The sequence below is a fragment of the Malus domestica genome, chromosome 05, assembly GCF_042453785.1.
Source record: "Malus domestica chromosome 05, GDT2T_hap1".
In the NCBI taxonomy this organism is placed as follows: domain Eukaryota; kingdom Viridiplantae; phylum Streptophyta; class Magnoliopsida; order Rosales; family Rosaceae; genus Malus; species Malus domestica.
The window spans coordinates 38,976,143-38,987,921 of record NC_091665.1 but is presented as its reverse complement, the minus strand read 5'-3'; the positions used below and the strand labels follow the sequence as shown (position 1 = coordinate 38,987,921).

The 11,779-nt window shown below is 33.9% G+C and overlaps 2 long non-coding RNA genes across 2 annotated transcripts; both read right to left on the bottom strand.

Moving 5' to 3' along the window:
• Positions 1-332: 332 nt before the first annotated feature.
• LOC139196548 (uncharacterized) lies at positions 333-2,736 on the bottom strand. The gene is made up of 5 exons (XR_011581590.1): positions 2,502-2,736; positions 2,259-2,418; positions 2,085-2,153; positions 1,492-1,550; positions 333-583 (listed from the first exon to the last, which is right to left on the bottom strand). It is a non-coding gene; the product is annotated as an uncharacterized lncRNA (long non-coding RNA).
• Positions 2,737-8,505: 5,769 nt separating this feature from the next.
• Positions 8,506-8,911, bottom strand: LOC139195976 (uncharacterized). The gene is made up of 2 exons (XR_011581065.1): positions 8,795-8,911; positions 8,506-8,698 (listed from the first exon to the last, which is right to left on the bottom strand). It is a non-coding gene; the product is annotated as an uncharacterized lncRNA (long non-coding RNA).
• Positions 8,912-11,779: the final 2,868 nt, after the last annotated feature.

Below are 11,779 nucleotides of genomic sequence, written 5' to 3'. Positions count from 1 at the left end.
GCAATTTTACCTATATTAATTGGTAGGTAAATTAGTTTGTTCCAATTATTTAGAAAAAAAATAATACACCTATATTATATATTTTGAATCAAATAACATTCCTCTAACATGTAGGTAAACTATTTTATATGTATTGTTATATATATTAGACAAGTTTTGTTATTATATAAACATGAGTGGAACATAATATTGTTGATTTTATACATCACACTGCATTTCTTTTGTTATAGTTAAATTATTTTCCATGTACAAGTACTTATGTTAGGCATGTTTTGTTGTTGGTACATACAATATTTTGTACCATTGTAAAGAAAGATATTACATTACACCCATGGTATAATTGTTGTAGGTAAATTATTGGAAATTAATTTGTAGTTAGGTAATGAACATTTTGTGACACACCCCGTCCCGAATGAGGGCATGATGGCCATCACGTGAGAGTGACGTAACCATTTGCACAGTACGGAAGCTTTAATTATACAATTTATAAGTTGATACACCCGAAGGTGAGTCCTAATTTTGTCCAATCTGTCAGAACACCGTCGAATTCCTCGTAGTCACCACATCTTTGTGATTCCTGAACCTGGAGGGGCGCAAAACCAAAATTGAGTGGGTCAGTAAAACAATTCTTTTCCAAATCCAAACATTTCTCAAAACGTTGTAACCCCTCTCCGTAAAACTTGTATACTTTCCCAGAAATGTAAAATATAAATATACATATATATTCTCAAAACTTCATTTTTACTATCTCAACATTTTTCTTTATCAATCATGCCATGCCATGTCTAATTCAACAGTTAAGTATGGATGCATCAACAATAATCATATCAGGTGCAAGAAAGTAATCAACCGGAGGCCCTCTAATGGCCCTGTACGGTTGAACCTAGAGCTCAAAATATCATCTAGCCGGAGATACCAACTGTGACCTATACGGCCATGCCGGAGTCACCTAGTATGACCTGTACGGCACTATACTGCACATAAGTCGGAATTACCTAATGTAATCTGTACGACTTAATGGTAGAATAATATGCTCTAGTGCTTCTCTCATCAATCATCTGTGCACATAATCTAAGGTCACCTACCAGTCGGAACCCCTCTAATGGTCTATACGACTGGCATGTCGGAACCACCCCCGGTGGTCTGTACGACTAGCATCTACTTGGATCCAAGGTGAGCATGCGATGCGGTGAATAATAATAAGCACTAATACCAAGGTGCAGGTTATGAGCTCAATATATCTCAACATCATCATAGCAGTAATATACTCACCTTATACTCACCTGTGCGTCCACAGCACCAATTCATACATATGCATCATATCTCAATTCATACTTTTCATATCATTTCATGCATGGCATTTCGATTCACATTTCTATATACTTTTCATATAATTTTATACATTGCATTTAAAGCATACTTTCATTAAATTTCAATTTCTGGGAAAACGTCAAGTATATATATATACGGAAAACAAAACTGCCCACTCACCTGGAGTTCGCCCTACAACTCCCTAGCACAATACGCCAAGGCGTCATGACGATCGGCGCCTAAAACAATAATCAATTCCAACCTCAGAATTCATAGTGATAGAATATATAACTTATATAAAATACGTCACTACGTAGATCGATCCGGAAGATCCACCACTCGGATTTTAAATCCATAACTTCCAGAGGTCCACAATATATCTCTAGGATAACCTCCTAAAATTTCATTACCATCCAACGGTCGGATCTCCGTCAATTAACAAAACTAGGTGACGGTTAACATTCTATATTATGGACTTACAACTCCAATTTCGGAAGATCCGCAAATCGGAGTCCCAATCTACTCGACGTCACGGACGTCGCCATATTTTTAAAATAATTTTTTACTGTAGCACGCGCCCCCACGCGCCAAGGAAGGCACGGGTCCACGCGCCCCCACGCGCACCTTCTTCTTCCTTGGGTCGCCGGACTGGTTTTTCCGGCGGCCGTTTTCTGGGCAGTTTTTCAAATTGCCATAACTTTGTCATTTCTCAACGAAATCAAGTGATTCAAAAACGAAAGTTGTAGCCCTTGAAGAGACAAAGAGAATGGTACCTTGCACAACACCTAGTTCGCCGTGGTTTGGCCGGAAACTGCCTCGAAAGCCTCGGAGGTCGCCGGAAACTGGGTATTTTTCAAATGAGTATAACTTCTTCAATACTCAACGAAATTGAGTGAAACAAAAAGGAAAGTTGTAGTACTTGACGAGACGAAGAGATGGATACCTACCTCGACTCCTAACTCACCGGGGATTCGCCGGAAAATTCCTCGAAAGCTCCGGCCAAACTTTGAACTTGTCGATCTCCGTGTTCTTACGTCCAAAAACTTCCAACGAAGCACTCCGAGCTTCCTTGGGACCTCACTAAGCTCGCTGTGATCTTGTTTTAGCCTAAAACGTAGTCATTTAGAAGATCATGAACAGTACCATTTCACGGGAACTTTGAAACTAGGGTTTTCCGAAGCAAAACTTACTTGAAATGGATACCATCATGATCGTGGAGGTTCCAGGAGTTTGATGGTGGTCTTAACTCCGTCGTTGGTGGAAGTTTCGACGGTCTTTGGGTCTCGTCCGTTTGAGTTCGAAGGAGAGAGACAGAGAATGAGAGATTGTGAGGGAGGAGAGAGAGAGACAGGGTACGGGAAATAGGGAGGGATTTGAGGTGTGTGGTCCTACCTAACCCCAAATCACAAAATTCCATATCCAAATAACTTAGGAACATATATTTCACCAATATATAATTCACATATCTTAATCACGTTTAAGGGCAATTCCGTCAATTTACAATCACGAGTGTAAAACTTTGGGACGGGCTGTGACATTTTGCATCATTAGAAATGAACATTTCAAATAGTAGGTAGGTAAATTAATTTGTTCTAATTATATATAAAAAATTACACTGCACCTAGTTATATTTAATTTTTCCAATTATTAAAAAAATTATACTACACCCAACCAAATAACATTTATCTAACTTGTAGGTAAATTATTTTCCATGTATTGTTAGATATGTTAGGCACATTTTATTGTTGTATAAACATGGGTGTAACATAGTATTTTTAATACTATGCATCGAACTACATTTCTTCTTAATATAGGTAAATTATTTTTCATGTATTAGTACATATGTTAGGCACGTTTTGTTGTTGGTATAAACATTATTTTGCATCATTGTAAAAAAGAGATATTATATTACACCCATGGTATAATTGTTGTAGGTAAATTAATGTGCATGTAGATAATGAAATACAATGTTCTAATATATTAATAAAAAAAGGATAAATTCAAAAGTATTCAAGAGTAGGGTGAAAAAAACCGAATCGAATAGTTTTATGAAAATTCAAAGTCTTTCTAAAAAATTAATATGCAATAAATTTTTAACATTAATGTCTTTTTTTTTCTTGTTGCAAAATCATTTACTCTCTCCTCACAATTAATTGTCTACATCAAATATGTAATAGGGGTATTTTAGGAATGTGAAAAATGTAAAATGTGTGAATTAATATGAAATTAATGAATTTGCTTATGTGGATCCTAGTCATTGGGTTTTCTTTGAGTAAAAAAGTTATGTAGGGTTTTATATGAAGAAAATTGAGTTGGAAGGGCTAAAATCATATTTTCAGTAATATAAACATAAATATGCTAATTTTGTTGGGGTCTAATTGATGGAACTCTGCAGGAGAGGGTGAAGCGTTTCTCATTTAATTTGGATTGAAAATTGTTCTACATTGGAAGACTGCATTTAATTTCTAAAGTGAATCAAGCGGTAATTGCAGGTTACAATGTGTGCACTACCATTGGGCTTGTTCCGATGATGTCAAGGCCGTGCGTAAATTTTCCTTGTAGTGTGGCATTCCCTATAGCGGTATGTCTTGTTATTGGATTTTTTTATCTGCGTATGTTTACAGATGCTTTGGTATTTGTCTTTACATTTATTATTTGATTAGATTGACAACATTTGTGATAATTATCTTATTTATATATGAAACTGGAAATTATGTACCTTTTAAATTGATGCGAGGAGAGTAATGAAACCCAAAATGTGCATATGGGTGGAAAAAAAAAAAACCGTTCTGAAATTGAGTCCTTTTGAGTTTTCAGAAAGAGATTGAAAAATGGCTCATATTTTTTGTCTTGAATGATAATGTGATATTTATCATTTATACCGCTCATTACATAATCAAATTTGTGATTCTCATTATTCATAAAGTTATATATTGGCTGTTAAATTCTTTAGATAACTCGTTGGTGAACTATGAAAAAAAGGTATAGGGCACTCGACCCACAATGGAAGCTCCCCTGAATAGTTCTCAGGTACAAATGTGCATCTATGATGTTGAAAGTTATAGGTACTCTATGGAATGAGATAAATGGAGTGAAGTTCTTACAGCTTGCTAATGTTTATACTTGAGATACAAAAGTCCTACATAAGGTATTTGGAGCCTTACATGAAATATAAGTAGGTTTTACTCATGATATTTAGTTTTCTATGTTTTGTATTAGTATACTAATAGTGCTTAATAAACACAATTAATGAAATCATTAAAAGTGTTAATATTTTGGGAAGTTTCAGAGTCTAATTTTCAAAAGAAAGAAAAAGAACGAACATTATGCACGTATGAATTTGGATGCGTTTGGACTTTGGATCATATCCATTACGCAACATTTGATGCTTTCTTTTTTTCTCAAACTAGTGTGTTATTTGAATTATGGCCTCTTTTTGTTTTCTCTTATGGCGTGTCAAATCAGAAAGATGTTGAACGGGAAAGGACTAAAGGTTTGGAGTTTGATCCACCTTTTCTTTAATAATCAAATCTCTGAGAGTTGCAATTCTCTTAGGACTAAGAATTTGTTGTGTTCGTTTGAATGATTACTTTTCTATGTTTCAGCCTTAATTTCAAATAAGACTTAACCAATTGATGACACATGAATCTGAGATGAAATTAAGAACTAGGTATTTCATTGTCACAATCTTGTATTCTTATTTTTCACAATAGGCTTAGGTAATGAATCGATTAAGTTCTGCCAGCTGTAAACATTGAACCATGCCGATTTAACACATAATTTTGATGCTAGTACATTATTTTAAGGTTCCAAAGCTATTTGATATGCAACTTATCCTTGTATAAGTTAGTTGTTTGCATTGGTGATTGATGAGATTTCTGTTCTTGTGAACTGTGCTAGATTGTTAATGGCCCTGAAGTTTTGGGCAAGTTCGTTGGTATAACTGATAACAATGTTAGGGATCTATTTGTTGATGAGGAGAATGATCAAATGGCTCATGGTAAAGGAAATATATATGAGTGCACAAATTAGGTTGGTTTTTCAATAATTGCTAATGTCATTATGTCCTTAATTCCTTGGGAGACGAGAACGGTTTGCATGCGATAATCTTAATGAAATGAATGCTTATAAATATTTCTTACTCTAGGCTTCTTACTAAGATTCCTTATAGGCAAGAAGGGAATGTGGTTAAGTTACATTGCATGAAGAACTTGGGTCCAACGACTGCAGTAGGGGAGGATAGGATTATGCAGGAGGGCTTGGTTGTAAATATGTGGGATTTGTTGTAAATAACTGAAATACATGTATATTGTGGGATTTGTTGATTTTATGAAAATTTAGAATTTTTTGTTTTGTTTCAAATTTTTATTTATTTTTTAAATAGACCCTATCGGGCATGATTTGAAAACTGTGCGCATGATTGTAGATCATTTGACATGCTTGTCATAATTAATACACAAATAGGTTGTCATTTATGCTTTCTCTTGGGAGCACAAAAGCAATATTGTGCCTTATTACCAAAGGACATGCCTATAGAGGGCACAAACAATATTATAGTTGCCGCACTATTGCTATTGGTTTATGGGCACATATGTTGGTGCTCTTTGGCTCAATGGACACAAATAATTTATTGTGTGCAATGCCCATATTTTTTGTAGTGTTTGTTTTGTTGTGGTGGGTACATGGTATGTCTATTATGATTAAAACAAATAAAAGCAAGCACACGGGAAGGTTTGGTTTACATACCGAAAAAAAAAACAAAAAAAAAAACAAACGAAACCGTCGGTGCAGTTTGGTCGGTTTAGTAGGAACCTCAATGAACGTAAATTTTGGTGATGGGAAATTAACTTGACACATATTCTTCTTTGGCCATTTTCTTTTGGTGTAGCCACTTTCAATTGATGATGAATATTTACGTTCATTGAGGAACCTCGTAATTTTATTCTTCTTTGTTAGTTATTCCCCTTAACCAAAGCGAATTTTATCACCAGAACACAGTTAGAAATCTTCAAAAATTTGTTTGAGTCTAAAACATTTAAGCTCTAGCATGATTTTTCATTTCAAATTAAAACCTCTACACAATGGGTTGATTTTCAGTTGTTTACGACCCAAAAAACAAAAAAAAAGAACTGAACTGAAACCAGACAGAAAAAAACCGAAAAAACCGAATCGAATAAAAATCGAAAAAATTTGAACCGACCGGAACCGAATAAAAAATTCGGTTTGGTTTTTATTTTAGCAAAATACCGAACCGATTGGAACCATACCCACCCCTAGTACAAACCGAGTGACATGACACATAAAGGAAGAGGTGAGTGAGGACGGGTGAGAGGAGACGGGATAGAGAGAGTGGTTAGGGGTGAGAGTAGAGAGAAAGGAGGAAAATAAAAAAAGAACAAAAAATTACGAAATAGATGGAGAGAAAGATAAGGGAATTGAGCATGTTATGAGTGAAAGCTTGTGCAAGTGACGATGTGGCAGTACATTGCGTGTTGGTTTTAATTTTATTTTTATTTTTGCTTAGAAAATAACTTCATTAAAGGGGTCAAAAGAATAACACCAGAGCAGTCCACTACTTTCAACAATTAACTGTATTAATTTTCAATTTGTTTGAATGTCATAATTTTTTTATTAACGAGAGACATTTTATTCATGAAAGGAGATGATTTAAGATTTAAAACAAAGTGAAGAACATGACTCCCGGTCAGAGGGTCCTTACACAAAAACAAAAAACAAAAATGAAAGTTGTTTGTACCATATTTAGGGCCTCCGTATTTAGACCTCGTATAAATACTCGGGAGACTCAAATGTAATTATGTAATAAATGAATGGGCAAATATGTAATAAGTGGGGAGTCCTTATTCTATAAAAGGACTCCTCACTCTCCTCATTAGGAGAGGTCAAGGTTTAGGCCATGGGAAGAGAGAAAGAATCTCAGATAGGGCAAACACAAAAAATAGGTCAGAGAGCACATTGCCTCTAGCCTTCTTGTATATTCACCATTCAGAGTGAAACAATATCAACATCAGTGTGGACGTAGCCCAAACATTGGGGTGAACTACGATATCTTGTGTTCTTTACTTTCTAGCAGATTCACGGTCAGATTTACGTTGTTTCAAGACCTCCGGTTTTGTGCATCAACACACTACTACAAAATTAACTATAACTGGCGGTTCAAAAACCGACAAAAAATTTATATTACTGTTGGATTTTAAGCAAAATCCGACAGAAAATGGATACAGTGACGGATATAATAAGCGACATAATTGCCTGCGTCAGAAAATGAATTTTCCGACAAAAAATACTTTAAAACCGACAGGATATATATTTATTTATTATAATATCTGTCGGATAAAACCAACAAAAAATACTAAAACCGACAGTATTTCTGTCGGTTATATCCGACAGATAATTTATTATAAAAACGAATAAAATCATTCTTGTCGCATAAAACCGACAGAAAATATATTAATAATAAAAAAATATTTCTGCATTCATCATCCAAAACCTCGCCGGAGCTCGATCTCGAAAACTTCAGGGCCCTTAAAGTTCTAGGCAAGAAGTATGACGGGCGATAGCTTGTGCAATGCATAGAAGTAAGCTGCAGATGATGCAAATGAATTAAACGAACGCAATTCACACGCAATGTGGTTGGAGAACACCATCTGAGTCCATATTAAGTTTTGATTCTGCCATATATTTGATGAAAACAAAATATACAAAACTCAAACGTTGATTAGTTTATGCTCAAGCAGAATTGCCAACGTATCAAGAGAAACAAACATCCTACAAATATATCTATTTCTAGTTTGTGAATATCATAAAAGTTCATCCAACTTACCTAACGGGTTTCTTCAGGCTTATAAGTTGCCCTCCACTTCAGTGTCTCTTCAACCATTTTCTTCGCCTTCTCAAGATTCCAGCTCCGAGCTTCCAAATATCTCCGAAGGCATCCATCGGTGCAGTACTTCAAATTGCGTCCAAACAGAGGGCCAAGTGCTGCCTTGAGTTACATGATCTTCAAGTTCAATCTAAATTCACCAAATATTTAACCACAACAGCTAGTTTCACATTTGGTCAACTCCCTCAAGGTAAAAATGATCACACTAATTTCCAACATAATCTTTCACCAAAAAACTAATGATTTCTAACACAATCAGGTGAAATCATACAAGATCCATTTGGAGAAATGGACAAAATGGGTGTAGCTACAATCATTGGATAATCATTTGGGAGTGACAGATCCACTAAAAAATCACAAAAACATGATAAAATACAAAAATAGCAAACTGGGCAAGTCTTGGGTAGCTGTGTAATTTACAAAAGCAGCTGAAAAATCTCATCTTTATTGTTGGGAACAGAAGGAAACGAATAGCTTTGCAACCCACTGAAACAAACGACACAAAATTATTCGCCATATGAGAGACACAGAGAGAGAGACACAGATGGAGAGAAAGAGAAAGAGCGAGAGCGAGAGTGTTACCTTCTTCTTCGCCATATTCGAGATAGCTAATGAACTTTGGTTGCAAGTGTTCGAAGTGGAAGTAAATGAGGAGAGGAGAGAAGAGAAGGAGAAGGAAATGAGAAGAGGAGAAAATGGGGAAGGGAGAAGCACGGGTGCAAGGAAGAGATGAAGGGGTTATAATGTGGAAATGTTCATTACTATCGGTTAAAATCGACAGAAATGTTTTTTAAAAATAAAAACCCGATAGAAAATTCTCATTAATGTCGGTTTTAACCGATAGCAAAAAAATGGCGTCAACATTCCCCCCAAAATCCCCCCCCCCCAAATTTTGTTACGATTTAAAAAAATAAAATAATAGTTGACACACCCCGATCCTAGAATCAAGGCGTACTGGCCGTCACGTGAGCGTGACGTAGCCAACACGCCTTGATTCTAGGATCGGGGTGTGTCAGTTTGGTATCAGAGCTTCCAGAAAAGCGACCCAAAATTTAGAACACGCCTTGATTCTAGGATCGGAGTGTGTCAATAGTTGTTTGGTTTAATAAATAAATAAATAATATGTATTTAAATATAATATGTTTTTTAAATTTAAATAAATAATTGTTTGGTTTAATAGATAATTTTTACATTTTTGGTTTAATAGATAATAATCTATGTAAAATATGCGATAAAAAAACAAAAAGAGAATTGTACAATGAAAATGTCTTCACACAAACTAAATATTGTCTAATCAATACTAGAAAAACATAAATAAAAATTTAGCACAAATTACTTTTCCCACTTCAAAATTTTGGCAAACTTATGCATTTTACGAAACTAGTTTTCATGATCTAACCGTCAAACTTGTTTGTAGATACTACAAGATAGCATATGTAAAAAATCGTAAAAAACAAACATCCAGAGATTTCGAAACGGAACAAAAGTTTTCGACAGTTATAAACGAAAAATCACAATTTAACGGTTATTTTAGCTCTGATTTTGATGATTTTTTACAGTTACACTCCGCGACCCTATAAGAATGTAATGAATAAATTCGATCTTTAATTTAAAATATTTGCACTAGTGGATACCATAAAATCTTATTTTATACTTAATAATAGTATAATATTAACTTTAAGTGTTTGTTTAATCTACCGTTTTGACGCAATATGCATTCTACGAAACTTTTTTCAACGATCCAACCGTCAAATTTATTTGTACATAATCCGAGATTGTATACGTAAAAAATCATAAAAAAAAAAAGATTCAGAGATTATGTAACGGAGCAAAAGTTTTCGACAGTTATAAACGAAAAATCACAATTTAACGGTTATTTTAGCTTCGATTTTGATGATTTTTTACAGATACACTCCTCGACCCTAAAAGAATGTAATGAATAAATTCGATCTTTAATTTAAAATATTTACACTAGTAGATACCACAAAATCTTATTTTATACTTAATAGAAGTATAATATTAACTCTAAGTTTTTGTTTAATCTATCGTTTTGACGCAATATGCATTATACGAAACTTTTTTCAACGATCCAACCATCAAACTTATTTGTACACAGTCCGAGATTGCATACGTAAAAAATCGTAAAAAAAAAATTCAGAGATTACGTAACGGAGCAAAAGTTTTCGACGGTCAAACGAAAAATCACAATTTAACGGTTATTTTAGCTCCGATTTTGATGATTTTTTACAGCTACACTCCTCAACCCTATAAGAATGTAATGAATAAATTCGATCTTTAATTTAAACTATTTGTACTAGAGGATACCACAAAATCTTGTTTTATACTTAATAATAGTAAAATATTAATTCTAAGTATTTGTTTAATCTACCGTTTGACGCAATATGCATTCTACGAAACTTTTTTCAACGATCCAACCGTCAAACTTATTTGTACACAGCCCGAGATTGCATACGTAAAAAATCGTAAAAAACAAAGATTCAAAGATTATGTAACGGAGCAAATATTTTCGACAGTTATAAATGAAAAATCACAATTTAACGGCTATTTTAGGTCCGATTTTGATGATTTTTTACAGATACACTCCTCGAGCCTATAAGAATGTAATGAATAAATTCGATCTTTAATTTAAAATATTTGCACTAGTGGATACCACAAAATCTTATTTTATACTTAATAATAGTATAATATTAACTCTAAGTGTTTGTTTAATCTACCGTTTTGACGCAATATACATTCTACGAAACGTTTTTCAACGATCCAACCGTCAAACATATTTGTACACATTCCAAGATTGCATACGTAAAAAATTGTAAAAACAAAGATTCATAGATTACGTAGCGGAGCAAAAGTTTTCGACAGTTATAAACGAAAAATCACAATTTAATTGTTATTTTAGCTCCGATTTTGATAATTTTTTACAGATACACTCATCGACCCTATAAGAATGTAATGAATAAATTCAATCCTTAATTTAAAATATTTGCACTAGTGGATACCACAAAATCTTATTTTATAATATTAACTCTAAGTGTTTGTTTAATCTACCGTTTTGATGCAATATGCATTTTACGAAACGTTTTTCAACGATCCAACCGTCAAACTTATTTGTACACAGTCCAAGATTGCATACGTAAAAAATTGTAAAAACAAAGATTCATAGATTACGTAGCGGAGCAAAAGTTTTCGACAGTTATAAACGAAAAATCACAATTTAATGGTTATTTTAGCTCCGATTTTGATAATTTTTTACATATACACTCATCGACCCTATAAGAATGTAATGAATAAATTCAATCCTTAATTTAAAATATTTGCACTAGTGGATACCACAAAATCTTATTTTATAATATTAACTCTAAGTGTTTGTTTAATCTACAGTTTTGATGCAATATGCATTCTACGAAACTTTTTTCAACGATCCAACCGTCAAACTTATTTGCACACACTCCGAGATTGCATACGTAAAAATCATAAAAAACAAACATTCGGAGATTAGGTAACGGAACAAAAGTTTTCGACGGTTATAAAAGAAAAATCACAATTTAA